Below are 25,086 nucleotides of genomic sequence, written 5' to 3'. Positions count from 1 at the left end.
TTTACTTTTGGGCAAATGGAAATCACTTAAAAATTTTGATCAGATATAATTTAAAAAAAGAGAGTAGCCTTAAATACATTTAATACAAACATGGAGAAGAAAATAGATTTTTTTTTCTTTGTGGTTAGAAGATAGATCTAGGACCAATGAGTAAAAATCAGAGAAGGAGGAATTTTGCTCAAAAGTGGAGATACATAACAATTTGATTTAAATGAACACAGCATGGAGTGACTTTAAAGTGCAAATTCCCCATTATTAGTTCAAAGGGTCTTGTGTTTATTGTTCCCGTTGTGGAAAAAAATCATGCATCAAACAGATGTTCTGAAAGACATTCTGATTCCAAACATTTAAAAAACAAGAGGTAGGAGGTGGTGGCAGATTCTGAGTATAGGAAGATCAGCCAAGAGGCCATTGATAGACTCCAAGGTTAGGTGATGGAGTCCATACCACTATCCATTATAGCACCCATTATTAATTTGACCAATGCCTATGAGCTCATGGTGCTAAGTGCTTTATGTAAGTTGTATTTCCTAAACTTTTCAAGATCCTATAGAGTGCACGCCATTCTTCTCCTTATTTTACAGATAAGGTGGGGAGCGATGGGAATGGGAAAGATAGAAGAGGCATTTGGAAGGACAACAAGAGTAAGGAGATTAATATGTTATGGGTAGTAAAGCAATAGGCTGAGGTGAAGGTTACTTGATGACTTAATATTTTCCCTATGCTGCATTACAATCCTATATAACCCACAGCAACTTGGTATTTACTGGGTATCAAAGAACACTGAATCTCAAATATCATTTTTACTTAATGACTTCTTTTTTGCTTAAGCTGCTTTACAGTAGATTATCATCACCATCTCAAAATATTCATAAAATATCTCTTGGTCACAGGCATCGGAGGCACTGGGTGAGGTCTTCAGCAATAAAAGTAAACAGCACAAGGCTGAAGGCAATGTAAGCATTAAGTGCAAATGATTGAAAAAAAAAAGTGTTCATCAGCCCACTCTTTTATTATATACTGTTCAGGGACTGATTTACTTAATTCTCTTTAATACATTAATATACTACAGCCATGTTTTTTTGTACGGTTGAGAACACGTGCTAAATATTTTGCAGAAGCATCTTATTGTTGACCATGATTGTTGGAGGGAGGAATGTAGGTACATCACTTATAAATAAATTCTGCTCTTGGCCGTCGTCAGACCTTTATGCCCTGCTGTTACCTCTACCTAGAATTTCCTGACTTCATTCAGTGGAGAAAGCGAATTCAATCCATAGCCAGAGACGCCTCTTCCACAAAGGTTCACTTTCTCCCCTTGGTATCAGTGGCTCTATCACAGCCCTTGTCACATTGTGTCTTTCATATGCCCAGAATGCCTCATAAGTAAACAAGTGCTGTTTTATTTCCTTTTTGCTACTGCTTCTCCTCACTGCCCACCTCCGTACCACCCTCAAAGCTAAGAACATAATTCACACTCATGAATTGTTAAAATGAAAAACATACAGATGACAAAGATACGTGCGTTACCAGGTTAAATGATCCAGGTGAGTGAGAAGAGGGAAGGATGGATTAACCCCTCCTCCTCTGGCCTACCTGAAGCTTATTCCTGTAGCTGATAGAACAAATGACACTGAATTATCATAAATTGTTTACCTATATGTCATGCTCATCAGATTGTATAAGGCATACAGTTTATATCCAACATATGCTCCTTCAATTAAGTCAAATTATCATTGTCTTCTAAACATCTAATATAATTTAACGGTACAAATTATTATTCTTGTGCTGGAGTAGAAATAGGCAAACAGATGCTTATCAGTGAAGCTAAGAAATGGTATTTAAAACTAGCATAAATCGGGCGCCTGAGTGGTTCAGTTGGTTAAGCATCTGCCTTCAGCTCAGGTCATGATCCCAGGGTCCTGAGATTGAACCCCACGTTGGGCTCCCTGTTCAGTGGGGAGTCTGCTTCTCCCACTTCCTCTGCCCCTCCCCTGCTTGTGCTCTCTCTCTCTCTCTCAAATAAATAAATAAAATCTTTAAAAAAAAATAAAACTAGCATAAATCAAATCCCCTAAAATAAGCGGCAACAGATTATGAGTCAGTGAATAAAAATATAGCCAAACCACAGATGATTTGCTTGGCTCATAATGTTTCTACAATGCTTTTAGGTGTGGCATGCAAGCTGACATCTTCAAGCTGTACCCCTCCCCTCTGATTTACTCTAGGTCTTCTAACACATTTATGTTAACTTCTTTGCCTCCTGGGAAATTTAAATTTGTGGCCCCTCTACTATAACTTGTCTTGGAACTATAAACAAGATCAATCTGCTTTTTCCCTCAAGTATTTTATCAAATTTCTTTCTTTCAGTTTCAGTTAATCTAAACTTTTATAAATGTAAATTGCATTCCTACAACAAAGCAATCCCACATTGATGGAATAGAACATGAGAAGTTGTATTAACAACAGCTATAGTGCATCACATATGTTAAAGCATGATTGTTTAGGTTACATTTATAGGAAAAACTTCAGGTTTTGATTATAGTGAACTTCATAGACACATTTTTTTTTTTTTAATCTTATTTAAGTGTCTCTCTAATTCTTCAAGCCCATGGATTCATCAGGGGGAAAATGGCCTCTGATCTGTTCTCCCTAAATGAAGTAATAATCTTTTGATTATGGAATTAAAGGTGTTCTGATATAACGGAGGAACAGAAATACAAACAAGTAATGATAAAAAGAAATCTTCAAATTCTAGGAAACAAATTTCCATGTAAAATACAAGAAAATAAATAACAAAAATGTCACCAATAGAATAGTATTTGGATGATTAAAACTTTCTCCATGTCATGCCTCAGGAGTTTGAAGCACAGGCCAGTCACTGACAATAATAATAGGGAGTGTGCAAAGAGTGTTAAAACTTCTCTAGATTTTTCTCCAACAGTTGGAATATGATAGACTTTGAGCAGAACTCAATTTTTTTCAGAATTTTTTTAAAAATTCACAATTATGGGGGCACCTGGGTGGCTCAGTTGGTTAAGCATCTGCCTTCGGCTCAGGTCATGGTCCCAGGGTCCTAGGATCAAGCCCCACATCGGGCTCCCTCCTTGGCTGGGAATCAGCTTCTCTCCCTCCCTCTGGCCCCACTCATACTCTCTCTCTCAAATAAATAAATAAAATCTTTTAAAAAAATAAATAAAAAAATAAAAATTCACAATTTTTGCAACAGAACTAAATTTATGATTCACAAGTTCTCATTTATCTTGTGTCACTAAAATGTCAAGAAAGTCTTATCACTTCAAAGTCTGAACATGCACTGTGCCTTTTTGGGGAAAATGTCTCCTCTGCTATAACTTTAGGGGTGAATAAATTAATCTTTAAATACCAACTCTGAATCTGTTGCAGTATTTCAAATATTAAATAGATTAAACCTGAAGAGAGATAAGAAAACAAAAAAAGCACATGCAACAGCCTTCTTTTTCAGATAATTGATGATTATTTTAACAAGGCATGTTCTTGTTATAAAATAATACTCCTGTAAAAGCTACTGATAGTAATAATAATGTCTAACATTTCTTAATTTCTTTTTTAATTTTTAATTTTTTTAATTTAATTTTATTATGTTATGTTAATCATCATACATTACATCATTAGTTTTTGATGTAGTGTTCCATGATTCATTGTTTGTGTGTAACACCCAGTGCTCCATTCAATACGTGCCCTTTTTAATACCCATCACCAGGCTAACCTATCCCCCCACCCCCCTCCCCTCTAGAATCCTCAGTTTGTTTCTCAGAGTCGATAGTCTCTCATGGTTCGTCTCCCCCTCTGATTTCCCCCCCTTCATTTTTCTCTTCCTACTATCTTTTTTTTTTTTTAAACATATAATGTATTATTTGTTTCAGAGGTACAGGTCTTTGATTCACAGCACTCACCATAGCACATACCCTCCCCAATGTCTATCACCAGGCCACCCCATCCCTCCCACCCTCACCACTCCAGCAACCCTAAGGTTGTTTCCTGAGATTAAGAATTCCTCATATCAGTGAGATCATATGATACATGTCTTTCTCTGATTGACTTATTTTGCTTAGCATAATACCCTCTAGTTCCATCCACGTCATTGCAAATAGCAAGATTTCGTTTTGGTTTTTGGTTTTTTTTTTTTGATGGCTGCATAATATTCCATTGTATATATATACCACATCTTCTTTATCCATTCATCTGTCAATGGACATCTTGGCTCTTTCCACAGTTTGGCTATTGTGGACATTGCTGCTATAAACATTGGAGTGCACGTACCCCTTCGGATCACTACATTTGTATCTTTGGGGTAAATACCCAGTAGTGCAATTGCTGGGTAGTACGGTAGCTCTATTTTCAACTTTTTGAGGAACCTCCATACTGTTCTCCAGAGTGGCTGCACCAGCTTGCATTCCCATCAACAGTGTAGGAGGGTTCCCCTTTCTCTGCATCCCCGCCAACATCTGTTGTTTCCTGACTTGTTAATTTTAGCCGTTCTGACTGGTGTGAGGTGGTATCTCATTGAGGTTTTGATTCGGATTTCCCTGATGCCAAGCAATGTTGAGCACTTTTCATGTGTCTGTTGGCCATTTGGATGTCTTCTTTGGAAAAATGTCTGTTCATGTCTTCTGCCCATTTCTTGATTGGATTACTTGTTCTTTGGGTGTTGAGTTTGATAAGTTCTTTATAGATTTTGGATACTAGCTCTTTATCTGATATGTCATTTGCAAATATTTTCTCCCATTCTGTCAGTTGTCTTTTGGTTTTGTTGACTGTTTCTTTTGTTGTGCAAAAGCTTTTCATCTTGATGAAGTCCCAATAGTTCATTTTTGCCCTTGCTTCCCTTGTCTTTGGCGATGGTTCTAGGAAGAAGTTGCTACGGCTGAGGTCGAAGAGGTTCCTGCCTGTGTTCTCCTCTAGGATTTTGATGGACTCCTGTCTCACATTTAGGTCTTTCATCCATTTTGAGTCTATTTTTGTGTGTGGTGTAAGGAAATGGTCCAGGTTCATTCTTCTGCATGTGGCTGTCCAATTTTCCCAACACCATTTGTTGAAGAGACTGTCTTTTTTCCATTGGACATTCTTTCCTGCTTAGTTGAAGATTAGTTGACCATAGAGTTGAGGGTCCATTTCTGGGCTCTCTATTCTGTTCCATTGATCTGTGTGTCTGTTTTGTGCCAGTACCATACTGTCTTGATGATAACAGCTTTGTAATAGAGCTTGAAGTCCGGAATTGTGATGCCACCAGCTTTGCTTTTCTTTTTCAACATTTCTCTGGCTATTTGGGGTCTTTTCTGGTTCCATACAAATTTGAGGATTATTTGTTCCTTTTCTTTGAAAAAAGTGGATGGTATTATGATAGGGATTGCAATAAATGTGTAGATTGCTCTAGGTAGCACTGACATGTTCACAATATTTGTTCTTCCAATCCATGACCATGGAACATTTTTCCATTTCTTGTGTCTTCCTCAATTTCTTTCATGAGTATTTTATAGTTTTCTGAGTACAGATCCTTTGCCTCTTTGGTTAGATTTATTCCTAGGTATCTTATGGTTTTGGGTGCAATTGTGAATGGGATTGACTCCTTAATTTCTCTTTCTTCTGTCTTGTTGATGTATATAAATGTAACTGATTTCTGTGCATTGATTTTATATCCTGCCACTTTACTGAATTCCTGTATGAGTGAAGTCTTTTGGGTTTTACACATAAAGTATCATATCATCTGCAAAGAGTGAGAGTTTGACTTCTTCTTTGCCAATTCAGAATCCTTTAATTTCTTTTTGTTGTCTGATTGCTGTGGCTAGGACTTCTAGTACTATGTTGAACAGCAGTGGTGATAGTGGACATCCCTGCCATGCTCCTGACCTTAGGGGGAAAGCTCTCAGTTTTTCCCCATTGAGAATGATATTCGCTGTGGGTTTTTCACTGATGGCTTTTATGATATTGAGGTATGTACCCTCTATCTCTACACTATGAAGAGTTTTAATCAAGAAAGGATGCTGTACTTTGTCAAATGCTTTTTCTGCATCTATTGAGAGGATCATATGGTTCTTGTTCTTTCTTTTATTAATGTATTGTATCACATTGATTGATTTGCAGATGTTGAACCAAACTTGCAGCCCAGGAATAAATCCTACTTGGTTGTGGTGAATAATCCTTTAATGTACTGTTGGATCCTATCGGCTAGTATTTTGGTGAGAATTTTTGCATCCATGTTCATCAGGATATTGGTCTGTAATTCTTTTTGATGGGGTCTTTGTCTGATTTTTGGATCAAGGTAATGCTGGCCTCATAAAACGAGTTTGGAAGTTTTCCTTCCATTTCTCTTTTTTGGAACAGTTTCAGAAGAATAGGTACTAATTCTTCTTTAAATGTTTGGTAGAATTCCCCTGGGAAGCCATCTGGCCCTGGGCTTTTGTTTGTTGGGAGATTTTTGATTACTGCTTCAATTTCCTTAGTGGTTATAGGTCTGTTCAGGTTTTCTATTTCTTCCTGGTTCAGGTTTGGTAGTTTATACATCTCTAGGAATGCATCCATTTCTTCCAGATTATCTAATTTGATGCCATATAGTTGCTCATAATATGTTCCTATAATTGTTTGTATTTCTTTGGTTGTGATCTCTCCTCTTTCATTCATGATTTTATTTATTTGGGTCATTTCTCTTTTTTTTTTTTTTTGGTAAGTCTGGCCAGGGGTTTATCAGTCTTTCAAAGAACCAGCTCCTAGTCTCATTGATCTGTTCTACTGTTCTTTTGGTTTCTATTTCATTGATTTCTGCTCTGATCTTTATTATTTCTCTTCTCCTGCTGGGTTTAGGCTTTATTTGCTGTTCTTTCTACAGCTCCTTTAGGTGTAGGGTTAGGTTGTGTATTTGAGACCTTTCTTGTTTCTTGAGAAAGGCTTGTATTGCTATATACTTTCCTCTTAAGACTGCCTTTGCTGCATCCCAAAGATTTTGAACAGTTGTGTTTTCATTTTCATTTGTTTCCATGAATTTTTTTAATTCTTCTTTAATTTCCTGGTTGACCCATTCATTCTTTAGTAGGATGCTCTTTAGCTTCCATGTATTTGAGTTCTTTCCAACTTTCCTCTTGTGATTGAGTTCTAGTTTCAAAGCACTGTGGTCTGAAAATATGCAAGGAATGATCCCAATCTTTTGGTACCAGTTGAGACCTGATTTATGACCTAGGATGTGATCTATTCTGGAGAATGTTCCATGGGCACTAGAGAAGAATGTGTATTCTGTTGCTTTGGGATGGAATGTTCTGAATATATCTGTGAAGTCCATTTGGTCCAGTGTTTCATTTAAAGTCTTTATTTCCTTGTTGATCTTTTGCTTAGATGATCTGTCCATTTCAGTGAGGGGGGGGTTTTAAAGTCCCCTACTATTATCGTATTGTTGTCAACGTGTTTCTTTGATTTTGTTATTAATTGGCTTATATAATTGGCTGCTCCCATGTTAGGGGCATAGATATTTACAATTGTTAGATCTTCTTGTTGGATAGACCCTTTAAGTAGAATATAGTGACCTTCCTCATCTCTTATTATAGTCTTTGGTTTAAAATCTAATTTGTCTGATATAAGGATTGCCACCCCAGCCTTCTTTTGGTGTTGTTTAGCATGGTAAATGGTTTTCCACCCCTCACTTTCAATCTGGAGGTATCTTTGGGTCTAAAATGAGTCTCTTGCCAACAGCATATCGATGGGTCTTGTTTTTTTATCCAATCTGATTTTTGATTGGGGCATTTAGCCCATTTACATTCAGGGTAACTATTGAAAGATATGAATTTAGTGCCATTGTATTGCCTGTAAGGTGACTGTTACTGTATATTGTCTCTATTCCTTCCTGGTCTATGTTACTTTTAGGCTTTCTCTTTGCTTAGAGAGGGCTGGTTTCATGTTTGCAAATTTTTTAGTTTTTGTTTGTCCTGGAAGCTTTTTATCTCTCCTTCTATTTTCAATGACAGCCTAGCTGGATACAGTATTCTTGGCTGCATATTTTTCTCGTTTAGTGCTCTGAATATATCATGCCAGTTCTTTCTGGCCTGCCAGGTCTCTGTGGATAGGTCTGTTGCCAGTCTAATGTTTCTACCATTGTAGGTTACATATCTCTTCTCCCAGGCTGCTTTCAGGATTTTCTCTTTGTCTCTGAGACTTGTAAGTTTTACTTTTAGATGTCAGGGTGTTGACCTATTTTTATTGATTTTGAGGGGGGTTCTCTGTGCCTCCTGGATTTTGATGCCTCTTTCCTTCCCCAAATTAGGGAAGTTCTCTGCTATAATTTGCTCCAATATACCTTCTGCCCCTCTCTCTCTTTCTTCTTCTTCTGCGATCCCAATTATTCTAATATTGTTTTGTCTTATGGTACCACTTACCTCTCGAATTCTGCCCTCATGATCCAGTAGTTGTTTATCTCTCTTTTTCTCAACTTCTTTATTCTCCATCATTTGGTCTTCTATACCACTAATTCTCTCTTCTGCCTCACTTATCCTAGCAGTTAAAGCCTCCATTTTTTATTGCACCTCATTAATAGCCTTTTTTATTTCGACTTGGTTAGATTTTAGCTCTTATATTTCTCCAGAAAGCGTTTCCCTAGTATCTTCCATGCTTTTTTCAAGCCCAGCTAGTATCTTTATAATAGTCATTCTGAACTCTAGTTCCGACATCTTACTAATGTCCATATTGATTACGTCCCTGGCAGTCGGTACTGCCTCTTGTTCTTTTTTTTGAGCTGAGTTTTTCCATCTTGTCATTTTGTCCAGAGGAGAATAGATGACTGAGAGAACAAAATGCTAACAGGGTAACAACGACCCCAGAAAAATATACACTAAACAAATCAGAAGAGACCTAAAACTGGGGGAAAAGAAAGCGAAAGAAAGTAAAAAGAAAAAAAAAAAGAATATGATCAATATTCTTTTTTGATCATATTCTTTGATCTATTCTTTGATCATATGATCAGGCTGGTGAATAGACCAGTGCCACACACTAGATTTTGGGTGTATTTTGGCGTTAGAAGAAACTGCCTCTCAAAATTTTAGAGAAAGAAAAACTTATATATGTATAAAAATAAGGGTAAATACAATGAAGCGATGAAATATGACTGTAAAGATGAAAATTATAAAAGATTTTATAAAAGGAATTGATAAGATAAGAAGTTGGTTGAAAAAGGAAAGAAGAGAATTTTTTTAAAAAAAAGGGAGAGAATGTGATCAGGCAGGAGACTAGAACAAAGCCATACACTAGAGATTTAGGGTATATTTTGGTCTGTTAGAAGAAACTGTATCTGAAAATTTTAAAGAGAGAACAACTTATATATATACCAAAAATAAGGTTAACTACAATGAAGGGACAGACTATAACCCTAAAAATGAAAAAAAAAAAAAGATTTTTAAAAAAGGGATAGATAAGATGTTGGTTGAAAAAGGGAAAAAGAAAAATTAAAAAAAAATAGAAAAAGGAAAAAAAAGAAAATTAAAATATTAACTTTTAAAGACTAAAGAATCAGGGGGGAAAAAGCCATGAATTTTGTGTGCTTATTCCCCTAGCGCTGGAGTTCTGCAGTTCTCATTGATTGGTAAACTTGGTCTTGGCTGGCTGTTCTTGCTGATCTTCTGGGGGAGGGGCCTGTTGCAGTGGTTCCCAAATGTCTTTGCCAGAGGCGGAATTGCCCCGCCCTTATCAGGCGCCAGGCTTGGTAATCTGCTCGGGTTTGCTCTCGGGAGCTTTTGTTCCCTGCAAGCCTTCTGTACAGCTTTGGAGGACAAGAGTGAAAATGGCAGCCTCTCAATCTCCGCCCCGGAGGAGCTGAGAGCTTGGGGCTCCAGTCCTCCGTGTGCCCCCAGAGAAAAGCAGTCAATCACTCCTGTCTCCCCGGTCTCCAGCCGCACTCCGTGCTTCCCCGGCCTGTGACCGAGCATTTCTATCTCAGGCACATGACCCCGTGTGGAGTCTCCAAACCCAGCAGATCCCTGCGGTGCGCTCCCGTGCCACTCCTCCTGGGTGATGAAGGGGAGTCTCCCCGGATCTTCTGCTTGTTGAGTCCCTGCTGGAAGAGCAGTGGCCTGACTGTGCCATGGATCCCGGTTTATGGTAACCCTTACCACTCCTCGGCTCTGTCTCTGCAGCTGGCTTCCCCATTCTGATACCTGGGAGCTCTGCTGCACTCAGGCACCTCCAGTCTTTCTGTGACCCCGAGGGTCCTGAGACCACACTGTCCCAGCAAGTGTTCCACCCCTGCTTAGCCACTGCTGCGATGTCCCTCAGCGGAGCAGACTTCCAAAAGTTCCGATTTTGTGCTCTGCTGCTCTATCACTTGCCAGTAGTGGCTGATGGAGACCCCTGCCGTCTATCCTCCCGAATATCACCTCAGATTCACTTCTCTGCACCTCCTACCTTCCAGAAAGTGGTCACTTTTCTGTTCAGAGAGTTGCTGCTATTCTTTTCTTCGATCTGCTGTAGGTGTTCAGAATGGTTTGATCCCTATTTATTTGAATTCCTGGGACCAGATGAAATTTAGGTCTCCTACTCCTCCGCCATCTTGCTCAAAACCACATTCCTTAATTTCTTATTAAAAATAGTTCTTGGTAGATAGCAAGTGTTCAATAAATGTTAGTTACCATATATATTATATACCATATATATACCAGATATTATTCCAAGAAATGTATATGTATTAATTCCACTATTCCCCCAAATTTCTAAAAGGTAGGTATCACTATTAATAATATTATTATTATTTATTGTTATTATTATTAAATTAGAGTACTAACGCCCATCCCACAAATCAGGATTCGAACCTACAACAGGGCTTTTAACCACTCTGCCATTCTGGCTCCAGGTTTAAATTGATGATTTCCAAAAAGACACACCATCCTTTTTACTTACCATTCTGGTTAAGTTCATCAATATATCACGTACTTAAGTGTCATTGTTTGAGACAGAAAAAAAGAAAGTAGTTGTTCATTTTATCTAATAATTATGTGTCAGTCTATTAAGAAATGATTCCCATTAGGTTTGATTAAGTTAATGTACCAAAAAATAATTTTTGCTCAACTTTAATAATTATATATAATCTCCTCAATGTAGAACTCCATTTCATTTGGGGTAAAACTAAGAATATTAAATAGTTAAAATTACTTCAGAAGTGAGCCTTTTGTCTTATGAGACACATGCAAGCTGCAATTTTGTCATCTCCTGTCTACTTTCACTTTCAAGACAAAGTTACATTCAAGAAATTTCTTATTAAATGCATGGCTAATTCTCAAGTCAGTATTCTCAGCCTGGATTTTTTTCCCTGGAATCCAAGAACATGGTTTTCAACAGTCTAATGATTAGTGTGATCTATTGATAAATAAATTCAAGAAACCTCCTCATTTTCCCTGATTTCTCATTAGTGTTATTGTTGCACCATCATTTTCTTATTTACCAGGATTAAAACTTCAAAGTTGTGGGGGTTTTTTTTGTTTTTTTATGAACATTTTATTTTTTTAAATATGTTCAGTTAGCCACTGTATAGTACATCATTAGTCTTTGATATAGTGTTCAGTGATTCATTAGTTGTATATAACACCCAGTGCTCATTACATGTGCCCTCCTTAATACCCTGTTACCCCATCCCCCTAGCCCCCTCCCTTCTGTAACCCTCAGTTTGTTTCCCAGAGTCCATAGTCTCTCATGGTTCATCCCCCCCTCCAATTTCCCCCCTTCGTTTTTTCCTTCTTTCTCCTAATGTCCTCCATGCTATTCCTTATGTTCCACAAATAAGTGAAACCATATAATTGACTTTCTCTGCTTGACTTATTTCACTTAGCATAATCTCCTCCTGTTCCATCCATGTCGATGCAAATGTATTCATCCTTTCTGATGGCTGAGTAATATTCCATTGTATATATGGACCACATTTTCTTTATCCATTCATCTGTTGAAGGGCATCTCGGCTCCTTCCACAGTTTGGCTATTGTGAAAATTGCTGCTATGAACATTGGAGTGCATTTGCCCCTTTTTTTCACTACATCTGTATCTTTGGGGTAAATACCTTGTAGTGTAATTGCTGTGTCATAGGGTAGCTCTATTTTTAACATCTTGAGGAACCTCCATACTGTTTTCCAGAGTGGCTGTACCAGCTTGCATTTCCACCAACAGTGTAAGAGAGTTCCCTGTTCTCCACATCCTCGCCAACATTTGTTGTTTCCTGTTTTGTTAATTTTTGCCATTCTAACTGGTGTAAGGTGGTATCTCATTGTGGTTTTGATTTGTATTTCCCTGATGGCTAGTGATGTTGAACATTTTTTCATGTGTCTATTAGCCATTTGTATCTCTTCTTTGGAGAAGTGTCTGTTCATGTCTTCTGCCCATTTTTTGACTGGGTTATTTGTTTTTTGGGTGTTGAGTTTGAGAAGTTCTTTATAGATCTTTCTTGGATATCAGCCCTTTATCTGTAATGTCATTTGCAAATATCTTCTCCCATTCCGTGGGTTGCCTCTTAGTTTTGTTGACTGTTTCCTTTACTGTGCAGAAGCTTTTTATCTGGATGAAGTCCCAAAAGTTCATTTTTGCTTTGGGTTCCCTTGCCTTTGAAAATGTGTCTTGAAAGAAGTTGCTGTGGCCCATGTTGAAGAGATTACTGCCTATGTTCTCCTCTAGGATTTTGATGGATTCCTGTCTCATATTGAGATCTTTTATCCATTTTGAGTTTATCTTTGTGTTTTTTTCAATCTCAGAGCATTTGTTCAGGCTATTACATCTCCCTAGACTGTCATCCCACCTTATTGCACCTGCCGAAATCCCACCATCTTTCCAGGGTTAATCCCTTCAGTCAGATGTGGCCTCTTTTCCCTTGGACTCTCCATCACATTTGTTTGTCCCTCCATACAGCAGCATATGTTAGGAGTTAAGACAATGAACTCCAGAGTGGACAGGCTGTTTGGATTCATGTCCTGACTCTACCACCTACCTCTTTTCACTAAGCCATGTGACACTGAGCAAGTTAATTAATCTTTTTGAGTCTTGGATTCTCATACATAAAATGGGAAAACTATAGTATCTACCTCATAGGAACATTGGGAAGACTAAAGAAAATAATTATTGTGAAGTACTTAGTATATTCCACATACTCGACAGGTGTTAGCCTTCACTATCCGTATTAAATTCATTACCATCATCATCATCTTTGTCATAATTTTTTAAAATAAAATATAACTTATTTATGTCATTCAGTGGTCTTACTCTACCTAGGAACCTCTCCTTTTCATCTTAAACATGCAGCCAGCTTTAGGATAGAATGCATGCAAGGTTAAATAAGTGGATATGACTGAGTAGCTACAATAGCTGGATCAACCCTAGCAATAGATGTGACAATGAGGTTATCTCTAGGTATTATTTCCAAAAAAAAAAGATAGTTTATATAAACTATGTTACAAAATAAATTTTTTGCAGACATGGCTGTCCAACTTATTTGTCATTGCTGTATTACCTAGCATAGTCTCTGGTATGTAGATGGTTTCCACACATAAATGCTAACTGTAGCTAAATACGTTAGAATCATGGCACAGAATATTTAAAAAGTCATAATACTGAATACATTTTGGACAGTGAGCTATATCTATATTAATTTTCCAGGGTTCTTAGTCTTGTAATGCAATAAACTGTTAACCTACCTAAATCATCAACATTTGTTTTTACTGTTTCACTCCATCCTTCAAGTAGTACATTTTGAGCATAGACTGTGTTAGATGTTGTTTCCTTAGGATTCTAAAAATATATGTGAAGTCATTGTCTACAGCCTTTCTACCCAAAGTATCAGCAATGTTAGCAATGCCTAGAAGCTTATTAAAAATGTAGATTCTCAGCCCCTAACCAGACTCTAACTCAAGCCTCCTGAATCAGAGCCTACGTTTTAACAAGGTCCCTAGGTGGTTCATGAACACATTCGAGAGAAGCACTGGGCTGCACCTAAGAATCATCCATGTTTATAAAAATAGAAATGCCTACAATCTAAGTGTAAAACCAATGATACTGAACATCTCAACCAGTGAAACAATTCTCTAATAATTCAAAAATTCTTTTAGAATATATAGATGAATTTTTATAGTAATGTCATTTAACTTTGTTGCAGAATACATTTTAATGGTGGGGCAACTATAACTCCAATTTATAATAAAGAAACAAAGATACTAATATTGTAAGAGGTTGCTTGCTTTTGGCCCTCTCTGATGATGTACTCTGGGAAGATTATATCAAGAAATTTTGTTTTGTTTTAAAAGTAATGTCATTCATGAATTTTAAGGGTAATAAATTCTAGATGAAAGGGAAAAAAAAGAATAGTTGCCAGATGAGAGGCATTAAATCTTCCTCTATCTGAAAGGGTTAAATCAGAGTTGAAGTTCAATTAGAAGGTGGCAGTTTATGTCACCTGGAAAACGAGGCAGAAGAAGAGAATTCCATGTGAAGGGATAGCCAAAATTCCCCAGCTCAGCAGGACCCACATGGGCCCAAGCCAGCTAACCCAGTCACTTGGCCTGGATTAGATGAGAAACCAAGAGCACTACAATAGGAGTCAGAATCAAAAGGAACCTCCAGATGAGAACAAATTTCAGCTGGGGTACTGAGCAGGGTCTGCCTAATGGGACAGGAACAGAGCAGGTCAAAGCAGCACCAGGTATCAAAGATACCAGAGGCACAATGCTAACCAACAAATTCTATTTGAGAAAGATACCTGGGACATCCCAGCTGGTCCCATCGAACTATCATTTGCTCCTGATGTAGCTAAGGATTTGCTAAGCCACACTACATTAATGATCAGTGCATTATAATGTGTTTTAATTAAAGCTCATTATAATAGTTGTCATCAGATCAGATGAAGGAAAAAAGTTCTCTCCTATGCCTTCTTAAGGTTTAATGATTTTCCGTGATCAGCTCTGGAACAAGTTTTTCAAGGTACTTGAAGGGCTCAGAGATGACCATTTTTTGTATATTTAAAATTTATGATAGGAAAGTTTCTTCGGTGTGTTTCTTATGTGGCATTTCCTGGATTAAGTGTCATGAAATAAAATCACCAATAAATTAGGGAAAACATAAAACACCACTGGGTACTGTGAAAATGGCCTGGGTCCAAGAACAGCATGCAAAAAAGCAAGCACTTTGCACTCCTTAAACCCTCCTACGATTTCAACACTTATTTATTTATTTATTTTTTCACTTCTTTTAAGAAAACCCTTAGATACACATCACAGCAAGGACTTTCTGTCCCTTGGGTTTCCTGGTTTCCTTATTTAAATGTTGATTTAAGAGCTGGTCAAAGCAGGCTGGCTATACATGACAGGTAGAACCCTTTCTCAACAAACTTAATAAGGAACCAACATTGCTACATTATAACCACACTGCTTTCAGATATAAGCTGATGCCCGAGTGAACAGATGAAGTGTCAAGAGCATATAAAAATCTTTTTACAGCCTTCATTTTCATAAAAGAACAAGTGTAGAATTGTATATAAGCATTCTGTGCTGCGAAGGTAAACATTTCTGTTCCTAAATTTATACCTTCAGCTGAAACAGCCCAGCCATGTTTTGACTGTCCCTGAAACATGCTTTTTTCCATTCCTGTGCCTTTTATGACTTTTCTTTCCTATCCAAATTCTGTCTTTCAAGGTCAATGGAAATTCTTCTTCTTCCATGAAGTCTTCCCAGACCCCTCATCCAACTGGAAGGGACCACTTCCTCTATCCACTTAGAAAATCTCTTTTACCTCATAAAGATGTAGAAAGAAGTTCACCGATTATATCTACACCAATCACCTTCTGCATGTAAATGCGGTTTATAACTAGTCCCACATGTTCCTGACAGAAGTCCGACAGCACCACATGGGAAGTTCTCCAGCTCTATCAGAATTCAGCGGGGAACGCAGCCCTTCCCCATGCCTCCTCCCACATCATGCCACTACCCATGGCCACACTTAGCGCTAAAGAGGCACTCGATCAATACTAGATAAATAACGGAATAAGCAAATGAATGGATTGTAAATAATGTGCAAGTATTCTTTATCAAAAGGACAAATTAATTCTAAGTAAACAAAGACTTAGGAATGAATGTGGTTTGTAGAACTCCATGTTCAGAAGAAACCTTCCACTCTGTAGTTAACACTACTCTAGTGCACTTGGTTCTATCCTTTAATAATCCACCAGGGCAGTGATGTTCACAACGAAGTGCAAGTGAGGATCATCTGAGGAGCTTTTAAAAATATCTTGGGATCCCAGATCACAGACTTACTGTATCAGAATCTCCAGGGGGATAGGAGAGAATGGGGGACAGTATCTTATGGACTGAAATTACGTCACTAGGATCCATGTCTAGGATCTGCTTCCATTCAGGTGGCTACGGGAGCCGAGTCCTGGCTCCCTTTTTGAGGGTGTAGCTGCACCACACCTCTCACCCTTTACAGCAGCAAGCCTAGCAGAGAAGTCTACGTGCCAACATTCTAAGAAAAATGTCTGACATTCACTCTGAGTAGACCAGTCTTGATTTGGTCACCAAATCCTTTCCCCCTAAACCAATCCTGAGACCAGAGATAGACAGCCAATTATAATCACCAGTGGAAGGATGAATCTCACTCAAACCCATTCAGCTGAGAAATTTAGAACCATGTTTGAAAGGGAGAAATGGATGCTGGAGAGAGGCAATCAGGAGATATCACTACACCAGCTTATTTTCCCTACTAGAAGGTAAGTTACTAAAAGGCAGGGATAGCTGCTCAATCATCCATCTAAGTGGCGATGCCAGGCTCTTTATTTATAAAGTACAATATAAGGATCAGCCAATAATTTCTTTAAGGTCATAACAACTTAAAATTATTTTAATGATTTCAAAAAATGTAAAGTTATTTATGTCCATAAGCACATTTTCTTCTCACTAAAAGTCCACTAGGCAATGAATAACTTGTTAGCCCCTGGTAGTAAATGAGGAAACTATGGCTAAAATGTTAAATGTTTACCTAAATTTATACCTGTGTTTAGCCAGGATTAGAATCCTAGTCTTCTAACTCCTATTCTAGTGATCTTCCCAACTTATCACTCTGACTTTGCACATTTGGATAAAATATTAATAATAAAGCCTTTTATCCAAATGATGGCATTTTTATATAAAACTAGTTTGAGTAATGGCTAAGGCCAAGTAGAATTTTGTGTAGAGTTTATCTTCCCCAGAGCTTTGCATCACTTAAATTTTCTACCTGCCATATACAAAATAAATAGCCAGTTTAGAAAATAAAATTTAAAAGATGCTAACTGGATCCACACTCTGTTTTAATCTCCATGTCTCTTGGTGACGTGCTAAAGCAGTGTCAGAGAATTATATGGTGCCTTTAAGTTGCCATCCAGAACAAGAGTCTCATCATTCACAGCTGGCCAAAGACGATCTAGGAGAGGCAGCAAAAAAAAGTAGTAATTTGGAGAAATTTGTCTTATCTTCTCCACCTCACCCACTCTCTTTAACTTTGATATCCAGCTACCTCCTCTGGCATCTGACCCAGCAGTACAGTCTGGACTTTGTATTCCTATAGACTTTTGAAATGACTTTTGCTATTCTCTGTGGAATGTTTTTACCAAACTTGGTTATTCTTTAGGCTTCCTCTCCTGTTACCTCTGAGGTCTTGAAAATAACTTAACTCTTGACCTCATTCCTATTCTTATCACTAACCTGGCATTTGATGTCCCCCTGGATTTGATGTCTGACTAGCCCTGTTGTGCCGGTATCTGGCAAAAGCTATTGACCGAGTTTTAATTTGGAAAATGCAAATATGCTTCTCATTCATTTATTTGAGACAACGGGCAACCTCTGCAGAACTCCTGAGACAAAGAACTAAGCCTAATCTGCACGCCTAAGCACTTGCAAAAATATCTAGAGATGCCTTTCTTGATGCGGCCTTCCACTTGTAAATCTCTAGTGGCAATATTTGCTCAGAAACAAAAATGCACACACTCACAGCCTCAATCCTATAGAAACACCAATGCTCATTTCCAGCAGAGCTTTGTTATTTTGTCTGTGATTCAGGATATTAATGAAGCAGCTGGGTTGGAGATGTACTTTTCATAGAATGTGGGGAAGGAAACACTAGAGCAGAACCTGTTTACAGCACTGCTTTTGCAGAAGGCTAAATTAATGTCAGATCTTAGGTCTGCAAGCACTCTCCTGACTGTGGCTTGTAAGTCATCAGAAGCATCCTGATGCTACCCTACCAACACTGTCAGAAGCCAGGGCAGGCACTAGTGGGTGGGTTTTGGTCATTTCCTTCAACCAAATCCTGTGTGTTTCCAGATGCGAGAGATTGGAAATCCTCTCTTTTCACTATTAATCAACCACTAGAATGCGAAGTTACAGTCAGAGAGAAGGAAAGAATTAATTGGTTTCTGATGTTTTGCAAAATAGTATATCTTAAACTGTCTTCAAACCATAATCTGAAAGATGGTGGCTCATCTGATTGAAATCACAAAAATGATTATTTATAAGGATGAGAAATCTGCGGGACTGGATGAGCAAATCTGTCCTTCTCATGTTGTAGAATGTCTATTACCACCTGTTCTGCTATAGAATCTGTTAAAAGAAATATGCTACCAGAAAGATTTAACTATAGAAGGTCAGAAGTCTTACTGTTAGATAGCCCTATTTTAAATTTTATGAAATTTGGTGACCGTCATTCACAGTTTATTCCTTCTTTGAAAGATGGGCGAAGTCAAAACCTCTTTCAACTGAAAGTTGATGCTAAAAGTAAGTCGACAGATTCTTTTTAAGGTACTACTCTATGGGGCTTCATTCTCACTCCCTTCTCAGAGAGGACAAGCTTGGTTCTAAGACTGAATAGTGAAAATATCCAGGCCTCCTATGACACCAATACCTGGTGCCCAGAAAGCAGAGAGCCCTTTCTCAGGAAATGAATGTGAGAAATATGGGACACTGAGCAGTGGCTCTGATCCCTGCTTGCCCTTCTCTCTACATTGGCTCCTGGCTCGCAAACGTTAGTACATTTCAGAATTATATGGAGTTTCATTTTTTAAAAAAATACATAAATAGCAGGACATATCCCAGGAACAAGCCTGAGGATGTTCTGAGAATGTGTATTTTAACAAGCTCACAGATAATGATGGTAACATCACACAGATAATGCACACCCAAGTTAAACCACTACTCTAGGCCCCACTTCCTCAGACCCCCTTAAGTGGACCCACTATATAGTATCCCTTCATCAAATTGCTTTTCCTATAAGTGGATGTTTTCTTGGAATAATAGTGAGACACTGATTGGAAATGAACAGGCCTCCAAACAAAGCTGTTTATTAGATACAAACTGCACACCAGGTAAACTCTGCCTTCAATCATGCAGCAGCTAACAGCTGCAAGAACACAGAGGGGAGCGAAACACTAAACAGAACTCAGAAAACCCAACACAAATATTGAATTACATTGGCCACACCCCCTCAAGCTCTTAGCCAAAACCAGCAGAAATATCATTTATTGAGACCGTCTTGGTATTGTGCCATTGACTACAGAAATACCAGGTAAGCCTACTTCAGCATTTGCACTGGTAAGGGGAAAAAAGTCTGTTCCTTCCATTTTTGTTACTCTGAGGGGTCTCATATGTAACCAGAACTGTTGATACTAAATGGCTCTAAAGGAGTTATTGCTTTTAACTATATCAAAGTTATATCAAGATACTTACTGCATCTTTTGATTTTAAATATAAAATTCTCCTATACTGGCTGGTATAAAGTTCTAGTTTTGATTCAACGTATTGTTAGCCCTGTTGATGAAATACATTTGCTGGGGTTCTTTGGTGAGTAAACAAGAATACCCTCAGTGGAAAGAATAGTTCCTAGATAGCATGTGGCCTTTGAGTGGGAAGAGATTTCCAGGGGATTAAAAATATGTTGTAACAGCTGCTTTCAAGTATGATGTACTCCAGCACTGCTTAGTCAACTTGATAAAACTGAACTTGTTTTACAATCTGCCTGTGACTAAAACGGGGCTTTATTATCTCTGACCGGGCTAAATTATCACGTTGTAATCTCTGCCAAAATGTATGCATTATTTGTAATCAAATGTTTTATCACCTGATAAATATCTTCGATGTGACGTATGTGTTGCTTATTTTTCTGGACAAAAAGTAACATGTCTGTATATATCATATTTACTGTGGTTCGTGAGTGCTGTCTGAGTCATTGTAAGGGAATTAAAATCAAAAGTCATTCATAAAACCTGCAAGGGTAAAGACTATTTTTTGATGATGAGTCTCCCTGCAGCTCATTCAAAACCTTTTGCTTTCCATCGGCAAAGTAATGGAAGTTTACCCTTTCTCTTTGAAGACCAAAGAAACTCCTTTATTTCATTTAATCATCTTTTCTTCTCTGCTTGGCAGCCTTAATCTGTGGCTGCTTCCTTTGACTCATAGTTTGGCCTTGGTGCCCCCCCGCATTGTCCTGTATATTCCAAGATCATAAATCACTGCCTCTTGTTACATTTTATTAAAAGTGTGGCCTTGCTATTACTTCCCAAATTACTTTTCCTCAAGTCAGCAATATATTCTATCATGCTTTTCACATCACATTCAATATAGAGCTTTCTAAGGTGAGAGTTATCTATTGCTGCCTAGTAAATTATTCTAAAACATAGAAACTTAAAGCAATACACATTTATTATCTCACATAATTTCTGTGGGTCAGGAAGCTAAGCAGGACTTACCTAAGTGGTTCTGGCTCAGTCTCTCATGACGCTGTAGTCAAGATGTCAACTGGGGCTGCACCATCTGAAGGCTTGATGGAGACTCAAGGGTCCTCTTACAAGAGGGTTGGAACTCACATGGTTGGCATGTGGGTACTGGCTATTGGCAGGCGGGTCAAATCCTTACCACATGAACCTCTCTATTATGTTACTTGAAGGATTTCATGATGCAGTGGCTGGCTTCACCTAGAGCAAGTGATATAAGACTGAGCAAGGTAGAAGCTATATATCCTTTATAACCTAGCTTGGAAGTCATACATCTTCATTTCTCCAATATCTTATTGGTTACACAGGTCAACCCTTTTCAGTATAGGAGAGGAGTAAACAAAGGCATGAATACTAAGAAGAAGGAAAAGAAATGTAATTCCCAGAGAGACAGTTTTCATAGTCACTCACTGCCCAAAAGTTATTCATGCCTAAAATTATGGCAAAAAGATTACCTCCTTTCCAGGGCGCTGAGACCAAAGGGAAATGGTGGGAATTACTGAGGTCTGAGCGTACTAACAGATCACAAAGTTGTGACCATTATAGGGCCCCCACAGGTAGGAACAACAAATGGTCATGTGGTTGACATCAGCAAAATCAAAATGAAGGTGAGACCTCTGAAATTACAGACCTGTGGTTATAGGGGCTTTCTATAGAAGACTTCCAACAGGAGAATGCAAAGAGCAGCACAAGATGAAAGCCCAGAAGTTAGTGATCCTTATGAAAACTAATCCTAGGAAAGATTAATGCAGAGCTCTAGGTAAATGCATAAAAGATTTTTGTGACCAGACAGAGAGAAATATCTCCCATTCAGAAGCCAAATGCAAAACACAAGAGTGCAAATATGCAGAGACAAAGATAGATGAAATAAGAAAGAGTTTTAGAAAGAGTAAAAGCAGAAGCTGTACTTAAGATGTTCAGCTTAATATACTGGAAACTAGACTTCAGGAAGTGCAAGGGCATCTGCAGAGGCCTGCAACCATCCTGTTTTAAACACATTATTGTAATGAAAGTTGCCTTGTTTGTTCATTCCATCTGCACTGAATACTGCTGCATACAAAGCTTTGTAAAGAAAAACATGATCCTTGTGGAAAGGACCACATTAAAAATGAGAACTGGGGCCAGGACTGTCCCTACTTCTAGTCATTTATGGTGGAAAAATGTACTGGTCCCTGGATAAAGCAGAAAGCAACTAAATAAGAATTACACTGTATGTCCCACATTTTAATTATGTTATTTAAGTGCCCAGGCTAAATGTGTAGGGGAGGCATCACAGAATGTACTTAATTGCAATACTAAGGGCAAGGGAAATGTTAATTTTGTCTAAAACTGCTCTGATTTTCCTCAGGCATTCCCACTGTCTAGGTGGCAGAGAAAAAAAACATAATAAATGTCCAATCTGGTTTATAAATTAATCTGATAAAATAAGCAGTTCTTTTAGGTCATGATCAGTTTGGGGGAGCATTGCTCAGGCTCTCTTAGTTCTGCACCTTTCTCTATGCTGGAGTCCGGGGGATGAAGAGTATGTGGGGAGGAGGTTAGTGTGACCTTGTCGGTGGAGGGAAGAGTCTGCTGATCCATGCAGCATCACCCAGGTTCTTGATGTTTCTGGCCGAAGTGTTGGGTCTGCATTACTGAAGTGTGGCTGGCCTAGCCACATCTGAGTTGCCATTCTACCTCTGCTGATGATGGCTGCCTCCTTTCCCCTGGAATCTACTTTTCTTCAGCTCAGTGGCCTTACTCTGTGGATTCAGTCTGCCTTTAGCTCCTGCTGAGTCTCTACAACATGCCCTAGCAGGCCTGGTTGGTCTCACCCCAAATTTTGAAGTAGGGAGTCACCTTGTTCTTGCCCCAGCAGGGCCCATGGCAGGTTTGCTGACTCTCAGCATAATGCCTGAGCCTAATGGGTAAGTTGACCACATGGGCTTCCTGAAGAGAATCAGAAGGCAACCTTTTGCTCTTCCCACAGGACCATCCAGAATTATCGTCACTCTATGTGGCTAGTCTTCCTGTGTCTCCTAAATCTTGGAAGTTTCATAGTTGACTACTTAACTCTCAGATAATAAAAATTCCTGCAGTTAATTCCAGTACAAAAAGTGTCATTTCAGTAACTACTATGTCCAAAACAGGGGGCCAACAAAAGGTACAATTTCTAGAATTTGTTTAAGGTTGAATGTCCTTTCTTCCTCCAATTTGGAGCAATAGCATGCTGGATACCTGCAGAGGAAAAGAAGTGGGTGGTTGTTTACCTTCTCTATTTCCTACCTTTGCCTTCTCTTTCTTCTTTCCACTCACTGGGCGGTGCAAGGAAGAAGGGAGAAGGGAAAGGAAGGGTGGGACAGGTTTTATTTGGCTGGCACTGATGTCCTCTGGTGCAAATTACCTCTGGCCAAAGCAGCTGTTGAAAGCCTCTCGTGAGCACTTTTGTCTTCCTGATTCTACCAGCTTCTAAATGCAGTCCCTCAACTGTGGCAGAGTTCTTCCTGCCATCAGCAGCTTCCTCTTGGCTAAGGCACCCCATCAGTTCACCTTTAGTTCTTTCTGTTGTCGATGTCATGTGCTCTGGCCGAGGCCCTCCTGGGCATTATTGCTTTTAAAATAGCCTCAGGCCAACCTTTTTACTGAAAGTTCCACATCTGGTTTTAAAGAATCAAGAGCCTTTGATCATCTCAGTTGGGAGTACAGTACGGTGGGAGTACAAGCAACCCTCTCTGCTTGCCGGCCCTTTTAGGCAGCCTCTGAGCATTTCTCTGTCATTAAACATAAGTCTACTGTGTCCCCTATGCTTCATGGGGAATTCATAAACTGAATGTCATTGTTTTATTGTTAATAATAATATTGGCATTTTCACTTTGAAACTATTTGAAACCAAACTGGCTCAGACTGAAGCCTCATAACATCCCACTGGACACTCAGTTGAAGAAAGGCTCAGGTCCTGAGTGTGGGGGCTGGGAGATGGCTTTGCCAGTGGGGTAAATTAGCTGGTTCTTTTCTACTCCTATTGGAGAACTCATCATGATGTGTAATTGTCTATTTGTGTGTCTGTCTACCCTACTAAACTGTCAACACCATGAGAATAGACACTTCATTTGCCTTGTTCACCATCGTTTATGGCAAATAGTACATGCATTCTAAATGGGGGTGATACCATTTCCAAGGGGGTGAAAAAAATCTTAGACAATATAATGGCTTATCACCTTCCAAATGGTTTAGTACCATATCCATGGTACTAACATTTCATAGGAGAGGAATACAATTGGGAGGGAAATGTTGATATAGATGATAAATATGGGTTAACTAAGCACATAAATGAATGAATAACCCTAGCCCTTGCTCCCTATAATTTCCCCTTTTAGAGTCTCCTGACAGTGCTTCATGAGGCCAGTAGTTCATTCACTAGAGCCATCTCCTATTCCTATTCACACCCATGAGTTTGGTATGTATTCTTCTGATAGTATTAAGCAAAGGTAAAACAGCCTTTTATCTGTCACTCTAGGTTGAGTTAGTTCATACTACCTTTTTTATTAATATCTTCCATTTAGTATCCTTGTTCTCCAGAGCAAAAAGGCTCTCAACCTTATCAGCTTATGGTTATAATAAAGTTTCTTATAGCCTGAATCGCCCTTTAAAAACAACCAGTTTCGGGCGCCTGGGTGGCTCAGTTGGTTAAGCGACTGCCTTCGGCTCAGGTCATGATCCTGGAGTCCCTGGATCGAGTCCCGCATCGGGCTCCCTGCTCGGCAGGGAGCCTGCTTCTCCCTCTGACCCTCCCCCCTCTCATGTGCTCTCTCTCTCTCATTCTCTCTGTCTCAAATAAATAAATAAAATCTTTAAAAAAAAAAAAAAAAAAAAACAACCAGTTTCACTGCTACACTTGCAAATTCAGATATGGATTTGACTTCTTTTTTATTTCTTAGAACTGCCAAATAAATTAAATTTTTTGAAAAAGAAAAGTGCTTGAGCACTGTGTCTATGTATGTGAATCTATATACTCCTAGGTTCTTATAAATACTTACTTATATAATCTCTATGTTAGATTTAGGCTGATATCAGCCATAGAAATATAAAACTGTTAAAAATAAATAAATAAATAAAGTGGTACATTGATAATGTTATAATTCTAATATATAATATTTGGAGAATAAAATTATCAATGATTTAATAAAATATTATATATAAATATATATAATTATATATTTCTTAGAAGCTAAATTTAGAGCTAAATAGTCCAATGCAAACCAGGCAGTTATTGAACACATAATGTTTCAAAAACAGAGGAAGAATGGCTAATGGTATCTAAACTTTATATGTATTTT

General features: G+C 38.4%; 1 long non-coding RNA gene across 1 annotated transcript in view; it reads right to left on the bottom strand.

The window, feature by feature from the left end:
* Positions 1–25,086, bottom strand: part of LOC118524505 (uncharacterized) — a 354,604-nt gene that overhangs the window by 277,411 nt on the left and 52,107 nt on the right. Inside the window, exon 3 of the long non-coding RNA XR_004911661.2 lies at positions 20,747–20,971. This is a non-coding gene — a long non-coding RNA (uncharacterized LOC118524505). The remainder of the gene's footprint in view (positions 1–20,746; positions 20,972–25,086) is intronic.

This window comes from Halichoerus grypus, chromosome 9, assembly GCF_964656455.1.
Source record: "Halichoerus grypus chromosome 9, mHalGry1.hap1.1, whole genome shotgun sequence".
Taxonomy (NCBI): Eukaryota; Metazoa; Chordata; class Mammalia; order Carnivora; family Phocidae; genus Halichoerus; species Halichoerus grypus.
The sequence above is the reverse complement of the archived record's forward strand: the minus strand, read 5'-3'. Positions and strand labels throughout refer to the sequence as shown.